The sequence below is a fragment of the Pteronotus mesoamericanus genome, unplaced genomic scaffold (assembly GCF_021234165.1).
Source record: "Pteronotus mesoamericanus isolate MK-2021 breed Mesoamerican mustached bat unplaced genomic scaffold, CSHL_Meso_final contig_221, whole genome shotgun sequence".
In the NCBI taxonomy this organism is placed as follows: domain Eukaryota; kingdom Metazoa; phylum Chordata; class Mammalia; order Chiroptera; family Mormoopidae; genus Pteronotus; species Pteronotus mesoamericanus.
In genome coordinates, this window is record NW_026555092.1 from 9,210,148 (window position 1) to 9,224,285 (window position 14,138).

A 14,138-nucleotide genomic window follows, 5' to 3' on the forward strand; every position below is an offset into this window, starting at 1 on the left:
ACCTAAGGATATGTTTATTGATTTTAGAGAGAGGGATAGAGAGAGAATCAGTGTGAGAGAGAAACATCGATCAGTTGTTTCCCATACATGCCCTGACTGGGAATCAAATGCACAACGTTTTAGTGTACAGGATGATGCTCCAACCAACTGAGACACCTGGCCAGGGCCCAGCTTATGTTTTAATGCAGGTATCACCGAAGTATGAGAACCTCAAAAAAAAAAAAAGATTTTTTTAAAGTTATAATAATAGCCAAAAAATATAGAACTTCATATGTGCTAGGTACTAAGTAATGTAATATTTTTTTTGAAGTCTAATGTCTAAGTACCGTAATATTGACTCATTTAATTCTCAGACTCTCATGTTCTAGTTGATGAAAATGAAGCACAGAGAGGTTCAGTAACTTGTGAAGGTCAGAGATAGCAGATAGAGGAACCATTTACTCAGGTAGATGGTTCTAACCAAAATATGGGCTATTTGAAGGGCAGTGGTTTGCCTCTGGAAAGGAAAGCGCCCTTTCTGACCCTGAAAGTGCCATTAACAATTCTGGGATCATGAGGCAGAATTTATAAGAGCAGGCAGTTCTAAGTGTGAGGGTAGAGAAGATGGAAAGATTTTGATCTCTTCATTATATTTTTGAGCCACTGAATTAGCCACTTCTGTAACTGTCCTGTCTTTGGCCTTAAATAGTATACTAAAGACCATGCTAGTTTGCTTTTGGGTGCAAGTAACCTTTATAACTGATTATCCTTCTAGGTCAGAAACTAATTTAGTCCATTTCTTTTCGTTTCCCTCCAGCCTTGCCCACCCACCCCACAGTTCATAACAGCTACTTGCAGAGAAGGCACTAAACCGTCAGTCACCACCTAAGTATCTCACAAGCATCGAACTTCTTGGCCTGCTTTTCCTGCATTTTTGTTAATGGTTGTGCCATTGGACCAGACAGTAGGGTGTAAGCAGAAATCATAACTATCTTTAGTTTCTCACTGTTTTCTTTCCTTTCTGTATTGGCAGTTGTTGGATGATGCGTGATCCTGTTACTGAGACCTCCCTAAATTGCTTTGTGTGGGTTTTTCTCACGAGAGTCCCACAAAGAGTATTAATTCCGTGGTCTTCAACCTTTCTGAGTCTCAGGCTCCTTAAAGTGAAAATATGGGTAATACTATTTATTAATGTTGTTAGTGAAGATTCAGTGAATTACTAGATGTCAAAAGTATTGTAACTTATAAAGGGGTTACAATGCAAGAAGCCCTCCAGATCTATTCTGTAGCCTCCCTACCACTACCAGTTCTGCTGCAGGAACATTGCTAAAATACCTGCCCCATCTTGTTACTCTCCTCCCTACTTTAGGAACCTTTGTTGATTCCTTATTGTCTACAGCAGGGGTCCCCAGCCTCCTGGGCCCGGACCTGTAGCAGTCCGGGCCTGTTAGGGACAGGGCTGCACAGCAGGAGGTGAGCTAGACTATAAAGTGCTTGAATCAGTCCTGAAGCCATTCCCTCCCAACCCTGATCCATGGAAAAATTGTCTTCCACGAAACCAGTCCCTGGTGCCAAAATGTTTAGGGACCACTGGTCTACAGGGTAATCATAACCCGTAAGGTATGATATTCAAGGCCTTCTTCTTGATTTTTATCTTATTCCATTTAACATTTATCTGCATATCCTGCATTCTGATCAGACTACTACCTTTGTTCTTTTCCTATGGAAATATTGCCTGTTTTTCAAGATCTAGTTTAAATGCTACCACTTTTATGAGCCTTTCCCAAATACTTTATGCCTTCCAAACTGGAAGTGAACTTGCCCGAATTCTGTAGTACTTTGTTTTTGCCTTTCATGTACCCCTTTTCATACTCATTCTTGTGTGACAGTTATTTCATTCTATAATAGAGATAGTTCTTATCCTGTTACTTCATCTCCAGAGCCTCATATTCCTCATCTCTAAAATAAGGATAATAGTAAATACCTCATTGGAGTGTATGGTGATTAAGTGAGCTAATGCATATAAAGCATTTTGGTATTTAATGTAGTAAGTACTTAATAAGTAATAACTAATTGCTGTTTGTCACTTAGTCAACAAATAAAGTGCTTACTATGTGTCAGGCCTTATACTAAATATAAAGATTAATCATTTTATCTTTGAGCAGAAGGCAGAAACATCATGAATATTTGTCAGAAACTCATAGTTTTATGGGCCAGGCAGGCAACATTTATTAATTTCAGCAAATGTTCATTGAATGCCTATGTGCCAGGGACTGTTCTAAGGCCCTGGAAGTACAATGGTAAACAAAATAGACAAAAATCTTATCTTTTTGTTGAAATCCCCAGAGTTTAAATTATAGTAGGTAATTTAGTGAAATCAATGAAGTGGAGACTGGCAGCCAACTAGAGAGCCCCATGAAACCTACCGTTCTCTCTCCAGTTGTTGCCATGGGAGAATGTAGGTCTAGTGGTGCCTTATGTCTTAATTTCCCATCCCTTTCCATTATCCCTCTCCCTGTTGAAGTTGGAAATCTGAATTTTCATGTGATGTTGGTGGATTAAACATTTGTAAATGTTACAGGTTAACTTTAATATCTAAAAACATTAAGCCAACCAAAGATAAGGATATTTGAAGTGAAAAATAGCCCAAGAATGGCCTGTCTTATTTATAAATCTTGCCTGAATTAGTATTCCATGTTTTATAAAATATTTATTTTTAAATTGATTTTAGAGAGAGAGGAAGGGGGAGAGAGAGAGAAACATTGATTTGTCATTTCACTTAATTATGCATTCATGGGTTGACTCTTGTATATGCCCTGACAGGATTGAACCCTCAGCCTTGGCTTATTGAGACAATGTCCTAACCAACTGAGCTACCCGCACATGGCTAAAATATTTCTTACATAGTCTGTATTTTAACCAAATTCTATGTATTTAAAAATACATATTAAAATGATGAAGACCAGTATTTTTAAACATCTTGCTGATTATGATAGCTTTTTTTATTCAGTAGGTTGGGTTTTTTTTTTTAAGCATAATATATGTTGGAGTAAGATAAATAAGAGATGGTAAGTCCATATTTTAAATAGTCTCCTAGATAATTTAAACTTTTTGGCTGACTCAGTTTTGATTAGTTGGTTGTTATATTACTTCGTTTTGTCTTACTGTGATATAACAAGTGAAATTTTGGTACTTAGGAACTCATACATCCAAAGACATCAACTCTGCTTTTTTGTTGTTGTTGTTCCTTTTGTGATTACATTATTAAATTGTCTTCCATTCATTTTTTTGATAGGACTCAAAAGCATTTATCCATTTTGTGAATGTTAATTTAGTTAAAATTAGATAAATTATAAATCCTCTTATAACTAGGCACACAAACTACAGTATGTTGCAGTAAGTTAAATGTGAATGAACCAGTATCCTCACCTGTTTGGTATAACTCTCAGACTTTCTTTAGGAAAACTTGGCCATCTGACCAAAATTGCCTGGGTTGCAGGCCAGGTCCCCAGCAGGGGGCGTGCGAGATGCAACCACACATTGATGTTTCTCTCTTCCTTCCCTTCTCTAAAAATAAATAAATAAATCTTTTTAAAAATAAACAACTTTATGAAGCTCTATTTACTAAAAGAAAAACAAACTTGTTTTCAGAACTCTTTTTTTCCCCCCAAGAAATTCTATCCTCTTTTTTTTTTTTTTTTTTTTTTTTTAAGATTTCTTTATTTTTAGAGAGAGAGGAAAGGAGGGAGAAAGAGAGAGAGAGAGAAACATCAGTGTGTAGTTGCCTCTCATACACACTCAACTGGGGACCTGGCCCACAACCCAGGCATGTGCCCTGACTGGGAATTGAACCTGTGACCCTTTGCTTTGCAGACCAGCACTCAGTCCACTGAGTCACACAAGCCAGGACTCAGAACTCTTTTGATTTCAGAATTCCAAATAAAGAACTGTGGACCATGAATTAAGAATTAAGAAAAATGGCCCTGGCATGTGCAGCTTAGTTGGTTGGGTGTTGTCCCATAAACCAAAGGGTCCTGGGGTTGATTCTCTGTCAGAGCATGTGCAGGAGGCAGCCAATCGATGTTTCTCTTCCTCTTTTTCTCTCTTCCTCCCTGTCTCCTTGGAATCAATAAAAGAAAAAAAGTTTTAAAGAATTAAAAATGTATAAGGAGGAGGTTTATGGAGATGACAACTTTAAAAATTTTTTTTAAAAAGCATATGAGGTGCTTATGGGACATGAGTTGAGAGAACCTCTTGGGTATCAGGGATGGACTGCAGGTATAGATTCAGAAGTCCAACGAGACAATAATTGTCTAGTGAGACATGATTGGAATTGCTCATCTTGGGGTAAGGTGAATGGTTGAAAGTGGATTTTAAAAAAAAATTCTGGCTTATTGGTTCTTACAGAATAGCTTTATAGGGAGTGAAGATGGAATAGAAAGATAAAGACTAAACCAAAAGAGCTAGTATTAGGAAGAAGAAAAAAAACTACCTTAATAGAGAGCAAGAAAATATAGCTGTCATCTTTGACCCACCTTCCTAAAATTGCCCTATGGGCAATTGAGGCCTTTCAGAGTAGGAGCTGAGAAGAAAAGGGAAATAACCATTGATTTAGCATGTATTTTAATTTGTTTATTTTTATTAAATTTATTGGGGTTACAGTGGTTCATAGGGTCCTGTAGGTTTCAGGTATACATTTCTGTGATACATGATCTGTATACTACATTGTGTTCCTGCCACCCAAAGTCAGATCATCTTCTGTCACCATATATTTGGTCCCCTTTACCCGTTGCTTTGCCCCCTTTCCTCTGGTAACGACCATGCTATTGCCTGTCTGTTGATTTAGCATTTAGGCCCTAGACACTTTCACATTACCTCACCAGTCCTCTAGGGCTATGAAGTTTATTCTCATTTTATAGTTACTAGAAATAGTAACTCTTGGGCTGTAGCTATCCTTAGTCCTCTCCTATGTCTTTTGCCACCCCTTACCTCCCATCCCTAGGTCTGAGCATTGTGTTTACATACAGATTCAAGGGCTAAAAGGACGAATAAATCCTAGGAGGGAATTAGGACTAGAGAACTAAAGCACTGGGGCTATCAGTTGTCTGGTTGATTTATACCTCATTGTGCCATACAAAGTTTAGACCCCAAGCTTTGAATATATAGGTGTATGAGCAGATGATAGTTTTTCCTACATGGTCTTTTAGGCAAATCACCTACTTTATAGATTCAGATTTGTTTTCCAGAGTGATCCCTGTTTAACCCAGACCTATGAGGATCTGCTAGAATATGAGCAGCCTTGTTATGGCCCCATTGGAACTGACCCAGTTGTCCATAGAGGAGTCTCTCTTATTGTCTTGGTAACTGGCAGTTCTGACAGGCTTGCAGGTGACACCCTGAGCACCTCATGTAGCCAGACCTGTTTCATGTTCTTTTCTTGTTTGCAGTAGTTCCATGTCATGAATTTCTGAGAGAAATTCCAGAAGTTTGAAAAGCTGTTACCAAACTTAATTCTACCTTATCAGCACAGCATTTAACCATTTTCAGAGTACTTTCATGTATTTTCTCGTTTGATCTTCACTGTAACTCTGAGGTAGACAGGGTAAGGGTAGGAAAATTGAGATACAGATAAGTGACATGCAAAGGGGTACATTTATTAAGTAGCAAGGTCAGAAATCTCATTGCCTGGCTTTGTAGGTCCTTTCCGTGATACCCCACTTTTCCCAGTGTGCCTGTTCATTGTCCTTCCAGCACAGCTGCCTTCCCTCGGGCTAGAGATTTCTAATACAAACCCTTGAAAATATTCCATCCATCCACATAATGCTGAGGTTTAAAAAGATTTTCAAACCCTTCACCAGACTTAAATGGCATTTATCTCAGCTCATCCTTTTTCCCTCAGCTTTGTATTTACTTTAATGCAGCTGCTGCCATCACCAGTTGCTCCCTACACACATGCACGCGCTCTGCAGAGTGGTTGCCACAAAAACAAGAACAGGAAAATTTAACTCAAATGTTTTTTGTCTTTGAAGTGGCAGACAAACTTCAAATAACTATCTGACCACCTGCCGGTCCCTACAGTTTTCTGCTTCTGTTCATATCAGTGTTGGTATTATATGATATTTGTATTCCCTATTCTTGGCAAGAACTCGATCACACCTTATTTGAGGTACTGAGTCAAGCAGTGAAACATTGACACACCTTCCAGTGGGTTCCCCTGTGGCTGTGCTGTTAAGTATTATGGAGAGAGCATTGGCTTTAAAAAGGCATGATTAGAATCTCCCACTTACTAGCTGGGTCCTTCTGCAAATTATGCTGAAGTTTCTCCACCTCTAAAATAGGGGTTCTATATGAGCTTAGACTTAAAAGCTAAGCAGATCATTAATCTTTTAATTTTCCCTGGGAACATCCCCTCCATAGAAGTCAGAGACTGCCTTTCGGATATTTGAAAGATCTTTCAGAGGGGTATCTTTGTTCTTAGTCTGGATTTACTAGATGCAGTTGTGTGCTGCTTAACAAGGAAATGTTCCGAGAAGTGCGTCCTTAGGCAGTTTCATCATTATGGGAACATCATAGAGCGTACCGCACAAACCTAGGTGCATAGCCTACTGCTGTAGTTGTATGTGCTGTACTCTTGTACGACTGGCAGAACAGTGGGTTTCTTTACACTAGCATCACCACAACGCATGAGTGATGCTTGTGCTATGACATTGTGAAGGCTATGACATCACTAGGTGATAGGAATTTTTCAGCTCTATTATAATCTTATGGGACCACCATTGTATTAATAATAATACAGCTTGTCATTGACCAAAAAGTTGTTATGTGACTTATGACTTGTAATACCTTCTCACCATGTCCAGATACTTTGGAAAGCATTCTGGACTGAACTTGAGAAGACGCTTTCCATCTAGCAGGAAGGACATAGATGTGTAATTTTCTTGGCAGGAGTACCATGATCCTTTTAAACCTTGGTAGCTGGTGCAAGCCTCCTAATAGGACGTGGAAATACTGGGTTGGCCAAAAGATCCATTTTTTTTTCCCCATAAAATACACATTTTTCATTTTTACCAATAGCTTTATTGATTTGGATATTTTTAGTATGTTGGCCATCTCCTGCGTGGTAGAACTTTGATTGTTCTCAGTGTCACGATTTGATCACTATCAAGTTCAGCTGGTCTCCCTGACCGTGGAGCATTGTCCAGTGAGAAATCTCCAGCACGAAACTTCACAAACCTCTTTTGACATGTTCGATCCAGTCACAACATCTTCTCCATACGCTGCACAAACCTTTTTTTTGAATTTCAGTTGCATTTTTACCTTTCTTGAAATAATAAAGCATAATATGCTGAAAATGTATATTTTTTCCATCTTCCATATTCAAATGGCTACACAAAAATTCAACAATTTTGATGTTTGTTTGGGTTTTTTTATTACATGCTGATATGACAGCTGTCACAATACAATCTAACAAAATTGTTTCGAATGAAGTTAAAGACAACTAAGTACTACTAGAGCCATCTTAGCAAAAAACCAAATGAACTTTTTGGCCAACACAATAAGTAACAAAGGAACTTGTATCTACTGCAATAGCTTATTTGGTTTGATAGATTGCTTTAATCATAAAAATAATTAACTTTGAAGGCATCTCAATTAAAGATAAATTCAAGGAAGGACTTAATGTGGATGATTGGTTTATTTTATTATCTTAATGTTCTAATTGCTATATAGAATGCCTAAAAAGAATGGGTATCCATATGGAAAACAATGAACTTGGACCCCAGCCTCACACCATATGCAAAAATTACCTCAGTGTATCAAAGACTTAAATGTAAAGATCTAAAACTATAAAACTCTTTTAATAAAACATAGGAGTAAATCTTAATGATCTTAGATTAAAATAACAAATATGATAGGAAAAGCACAAGCAACCTTAAAAATAAAAAGGGTAAATTGGGCTTAGTCAAAATATAAAACTCTTGTGCTTCAAAGACCACCATCACCGATAATGAGAGTTATGTAAGTGCTCGCTCGTGTTGCTTTATTTTGGCTGTCAGGTAGACATGTCAAAATGCAACTCTATTTTAAAAGAGGGGAAAAAAGGGAAGAAAAAATGCAACTCAGTTTTAATAATTAAATGATTCTTTGGGTCCTACTTGTCTGCATTCATCTTTTCCTGTTTTCTATACAAATTTGTATATTCCTATTTCAGATTTTTATTTTGTTGAATTTAGTATAAGCCACTTCACATCCTTTAGCAAATTGAAGTTTAGAATGTTCACTGGAACCCTAGCCAGGTAACCCAGTTGGTCAGCCATCATCCTGATGCACCATGGTTGTGAGTTCGATCCCCAGTCAGGGCCCATACAAGGATCAACCAATGAATGCATAAATAAGTGGAACAATAAATAGATGTTTCTCTCTCTCTCCCCTTCTCTCCAAATCAGTAAATGAAAAAAAATTTTTTTAACATGTTGAATGGAACATTTGGGAGCATATGTGTGCTGTGCATTGTATTGTAGACTCAGAGATTCTTGCTCAAAGATTTAGTGGTCTGGAAGAGAGAGGTGATGAGTGAACTAAATTCAGTTGTGAACTAAAACAATATCATTGGAAATTATCAGTAGGGACCCCTTTGGGGTAAGAAGTATCAACAATAAACAAAGCCAGACATTAGGTGGTAAGGATAGATTTTATTGCAATAGGGATAAGTATGAACTGAATTCAACTTTGATTTGTACAGTTACCAGAGTGTTTTAAAGGGAAGATTGGAAATAGAGGTGGGAGGGTAAGAGGGGGCTCAGAGAAATGGAAAATTACAAAATTTGAGGAAGGGGGTTGATCCACATGAAACTCACCAGGATTTGCTAACTGGTGCTTGTCCCTTGTCCTCCCACAGAGCCTGGGAGACAGGCACACTATTTTCAGGTGTTAGCTGGAACAAAGGAAATTCTTCTGGCAGCTTTGCAGTTTTCTCAGGCAGGCACTGTAAGGAAGAGCTAGGGTCATTCTAGTGATGTGACCTTGAGCTGTTAGAAACTATGTTAGTGTTTTTGTTCAAGTCTATCTTTTAAAAAATTTGTATTTACTTCTAGAGAGAGGGGAGGGGTGGGAGAAAGAGAGGGAGAGAAACATCTATGTGGGAGAAATACATTGATTGGTTGCCTCTCATACACCCCCATCTGGGGACCTGGCCCACAACCCAGGCATGTGTGCTGACTGGGAATAGAACTGGTGATCTTTCGGTTCACAGTCTGGCACTCAATCCACAGTCACACCAGCCAAGGCGGGGTTTTTTTAGATTTTATTTACTTATGTTTTAGAGAGAGGGGAAAGAAGGGAGGAAGAGAAGAGAAACATCGATTCATTGCCTCTCTTACATGCCCTGACAGGGAACTGAACCCACAACCCAGGCATGTGACTGGGAATCAGACCCAGGGACCTTTAGTTTTACAGGACAATGCCCAACCGAATAAGCCATACTAGTCAGGACTTGTTCAAGTTTTTATAGGCCAAAGTTGAAGCCTTATTGAGAAAGGGTTCAGAGGAGACCGGATAGAATTTGGTAAAGGAGAGAATCTCTGGCATAGGTAAAAGTCAGTTTACAAACCTGTTGTCTTTGGGAGAGGTGAAAGTTTAGGCTGACTTGAGGACCATGTGAATGGTAATAATGGCATTAATTCTGAACTAGGAAGAGAGGAGAAGAAACTGGTTTAAGGAGAAAGTGAGGTAGAGGTAGCAAGTAGTCATTTGCAAATGTACTTTTAGGTAGGAGATTGTGACTGTAGGGATTTGGTACTTGATCTGAAAGTGGAGGTTGAAGCTAAGGGAGATTGCTTGGGGAGAGGGTTGCTCCTGCGAAGAGGACAAAAAGTAGAATTTTGATACACACTGACATTGTAAGATTGGCTTTGGAAGAAGAGCACGGTAATGAAACCCGAGGAGAAGTGGCTGAGAAGGTAAGAGAACTGGGAGAGCGTGGTACTGTCCAGAATCATGGGTAGAGTTTCAGGAAGGTAAAAGTGATCGTCAGTGATAAATTAGAAAGTCAAATAGAGTGAGTACTGACAATGTCACTGGATTTAGCAGTCTAAAATGTCTTTTTCTGAGGCATCTGTGTCCTGTAGTCTTACAACAGAGTTTTTAATTCAGTTTTCATAATCAATTCTGGGGGAAACCCATGGTTTCTGGCTTTCTAATAAGAAACCCTTAAATCTTCCTTTGGAAGTTCAGCTACACTCCAGTCACAAAGAAGGTTGTTGTTTGTTGTTGTTTTTTGGGGGGTTTTTTTGTTTGTTTTTTGCTGTATAGTTTTTCACTTACCTGCAAACATTTAATAAGCAACTGTTACAGGTAGGCCTAGTGCCTGGGACAACACAGATGTTCATTAAGTATTGAATAAATATTTGAACAGTGATTCATTCAACAAGTACTTGTGAGCCTATGATATTATAGATGCTGGGCATACAACCTATGGAGAACAGACACATTGTGCATTGTGTAATGGAGGAAATAAAACAGGTGTTCTGACAGAAAATAAAGTAGCTTTCTTGGTGTTAGGAGGGAAGGATCAAGCAATTCTAAGAGCAATAGGAAGAAAACAACAAGTGTGAAGACTTCAGCAGGAAACAGCTTGATGGGTTCCAGATACTGAGAGGGCCACTGCGACAGGAGCATTTGACGAATGAGGGTAAAGCGGTGAATGAGCCCTGCCAGGTAGCTCAGTTGGTTAGCGCATCATCCCAATACACCATGGTTGTGGGTTCGATCCCTGGTCAGGGCACATACAAAAATCAGCCAATGAACACATAAATGAGTGGAACAAGTTGGTGTCATTCCCCCTTCTCTCTTTCTCTCAGAAGAATCAATTTAAAAAAAAAAACTGAATGAGATGAAGATATAAGCAGGACCATGAATTGTGAAGATTTATTCTACATGGGAACAGTAGTGAGCTCTGGTTTTATTGTTTGTTGATGGATTAGAGGTGGAAGGGGAGGCAAGAGATGGTAGTGACTTGGATGGGGTGAGGTCAGGAGTTGAGAGAGTGTTATTTTGGAGGTAAAACTAGGACAGGATTTGGCAGTAGATTAGATGAAAGAGATAGAGGACACTCTCATGCAAACATCTTCCATAACAGTTTTTCCATTGCTCCCTGTTCATATGCACTCATTAGAGATTTAATTGCCAGGATTCTCAGGTTAAAATGACTGATTAAATAGATCAAGGTAGACACAATCTAGTCTAAGGGCAGGGGCCAAACTGAATAGAATTTTATGTGTCTCGTGAGGATGGAAAGTTTTCAGAAGCTGGATGAAAAGAGGCGTTTGGAATTACAGGGTCTAGATTGGAGTCCACTGTCACAATTTGTGCAAGTCACAGCACCTCTGAACCTGGTTCCTTAGCAGTTAACTGGATGTGCTACTAATTGACTGATCTTTCTGATTGGTTGTCATATGGGTCCACTAAATCCTGTGTATGAAGACATTTTTTTGAAACAAGCATGATGCTGGGGTTTATTTAACTACTTAACAAAGCCCCTGTCAAATTTTGTTTGGCTGGCACTATGTAAAAACTGAGAATGAGAGCAATCCCTGCTGTATTATTGTAACTGCCCTGTTAAAAAATCATTAACCTCTTTACCTTTTAAGGTATTTGAGTTTGTGGTTAACTGAAGTTCTGGGATGTGAGCAGATTTGTTTCTTATTTGGTGACGGAGCAGTCCCAAATCCACAATACGGATGGACTTGCTGTTACCAATCACTTCTCTTTTTAGGAAATAAAAAGAACATGGAGTTTGGGGACCAAACAATTTGGGGTTGACTTTTTAGTATCATGGCCATTACTTACCCTCTGAGTCTCATTTTTCTCATCTGTAAAGTGTATTCTCAGGAGTGTTGTGAAGATTAGATATTATATCCACAAAAAATTTGACACATTATCAAACAATACTAGCTTGCTAAGGCTATGGACTTACACTCTATCTAACTTCTTTCTTTTTAAGTTAACTAGCATGTGGTCGTGAGCTCCTAGTGAAAAGCAAGAGAGGCCCCTGAAAAAACGTCAAGTCTAGTCTGGGAAGAATTAGGTTTCCAACATTGTTGAAGGAAGAGGTCTTAAACTGGGAAATAACAGTATATCTCTTTTCTCTTCCCAGTGTCATTAAGTAACTTTCAGTGCATCCCGATAAATTGTGAAACTTTCTTAACTGTATATAGCATATTCCCAGTAGTCAGTCTGCCTTATTTAAAGCCTTAGCTCATTCTCTTTGCCTGAGCAGCTACAATAACATTTTATTAGAAAGCCCCCCTTCCTCAAAGAGGAGCACCCACTCAGTTTAGCACCAGGACAAGGTAAGTAATTTGAAAAGACTGACTACTTCATAGTGTTGAAGGGCCCATTTCCTTGAAGATCGTCATGTCATTACCTAGAAAATAAGGCTAAGGCTACTTCCCTTATCTCCGAAATATGGCTCTTTTAGGTTCTTTACGCAGATGCCTTCAAGTGATTGCTTGGTAACTTTTGAAGTACAGGCCATGAACAGAAGACTTTTATTTGGAAAGTCTTATAGCCAGCAGATGTCTAGAATGTGAGCTTGAAGATGTGATACTATGATTCCCATCCCATACACAGAACAGCTAGCTATATCATGTATGCCTTTTTCTGAGAAAACGTGCATGATTTTAAAATTTGATGAATCTCAAAATTTTAAACATACCAATGATTAAATGGAGTACTACCATAATTTTGCTACTCACCTAGTGTGTGACCTGAGACTCAAAGTCTTCACCTGTCAATTAGGGCCTGTATTAATTTGCTAAGGCTACCATAACAAAGTATCACAGGCCATGTGGCTTAAATAACAGAAATTTATATTGTGATTTCTGGAGGGTAGAGGTCTGAAATCAAAGTGTCAACAGGGTTGGCTTCTTCTGAGACCTCTCTCCTTGCCTTATAGATGGCTGTCTTTGTGTTCACATAATGTACTTCCTCTGTGTGCAGCTGTATCTTAATCCTCATGTTGGATTAGGGCCTTACCCCATTATTAAGACCCTACTATCTCCAAACACAGTCACATCTTGAGGTACTAGGGGTTAGGATTTCAATATATGAAGGGGGAGCATAATTCAGCCTGTAACAGAGTCTGTACCTATTTTGTATTATTATTGCTAGCCACTTGGTTCTGAAGCTTAGAAAATGCATGTCAATATTAGACATTTATTTTCTAGAAATGGAAGGTATAACTTCAGGGATCTATTTACTTTGAGAGGGTTCCTTGACTAAGATAACCCAAGACAGGCAGGTGCTAGAAAAGGTATGTTTGTATTGTGGATTTCTTGGCCTAGTGCCAGTAACCAAGGGAGTGCATGATGAAAAAAGCCCCCTTGCTTGCTGGTCCCCAAACAAGAGTCCAGCCTTCCTTTGGTTGCTGATTCCAGCTGTGCTTCTGCAGATGTTCCTCCTTCCAATCTAACCTTCCCTGCCTGGCTTCTCCAGTGAAGTCATAAGCAAATATTTGTGATAGTTTCTTGTCACCATGGTGACTAAAGAAGCACAAACTAGTTCTCCTTTCAGCTTCACTGTTAGCTCTGCTGGAAGGAGAGGACAGCCCTCTGGGAGAGCCCAGACCCAATTCATGAAAAACCACCTGTCAGGTAATGTTGAACAACAGTCAACAGTGTCGACTTTAGGAATCTGTCCTGTGCCTGTTATTCTCTAGGCACAGAAGCAATTAGGGACCCCAAAGGGAGGCTACTGCAAGTCCTCTAGAACTTTTTTGTTTTGTTTGTTTAACAGTAAATCCACTTGGGCTTTGCCAAGTGGGTATGGGGACTTGCACATTCTCAGACCCAGCTGCTGCTATTGGTTTGCCAACCTACTTTCTAGAATGACCAGAGGCACCATCTCTGAAGTTTCATTCCCTCAGTGTCTAGCTCCAGAGTTCACCTCTCTCCTCAACTTCATTTTTATTTCTCTTTTACTCAGATTTTCTTAGTAGACTGCTTTCTCCCCGCCTCACATTTATTTCATTTCTACCCACAAGGTTCATCTCCTACTTGAAGAGCCCATCCCAAGTCTTATCCTTGGGAGATGTCTTTTTTTTTTTAATTTTAATTAAAAAATTTTTTTAAAGATTTATATTATTTTTAGAGAGAGGTGAAGGG

General features: G+C 38.9%; 1 protein-coding gene across 2 annotated transcripts in view; it reads left to right on the top strand.

The window, feature by feature from the left end:
* Positions 1-14,138, top strand: part of KPNA6 (karyopherin subunit alpha 6) — a 36,593-nt gene that overhangs the window by 3,248 nt on the left and 19,207 nt on the right. The window contains exon 1 of one of the 2 annotated variants that reach the window (XM_054571892.1): positions 746-950. The exons of the other annotated variant lie outside the window; for it this stretch is intronic. The gene's annotated coding sequence lies outside the window, so the exon portion shown is untranslated. Of the gene's footprint in view, positions 1-745; positions 951-14,138 lie in introns of those variants that run through there. 2 annotated transcript variants of the gene reach the window in all.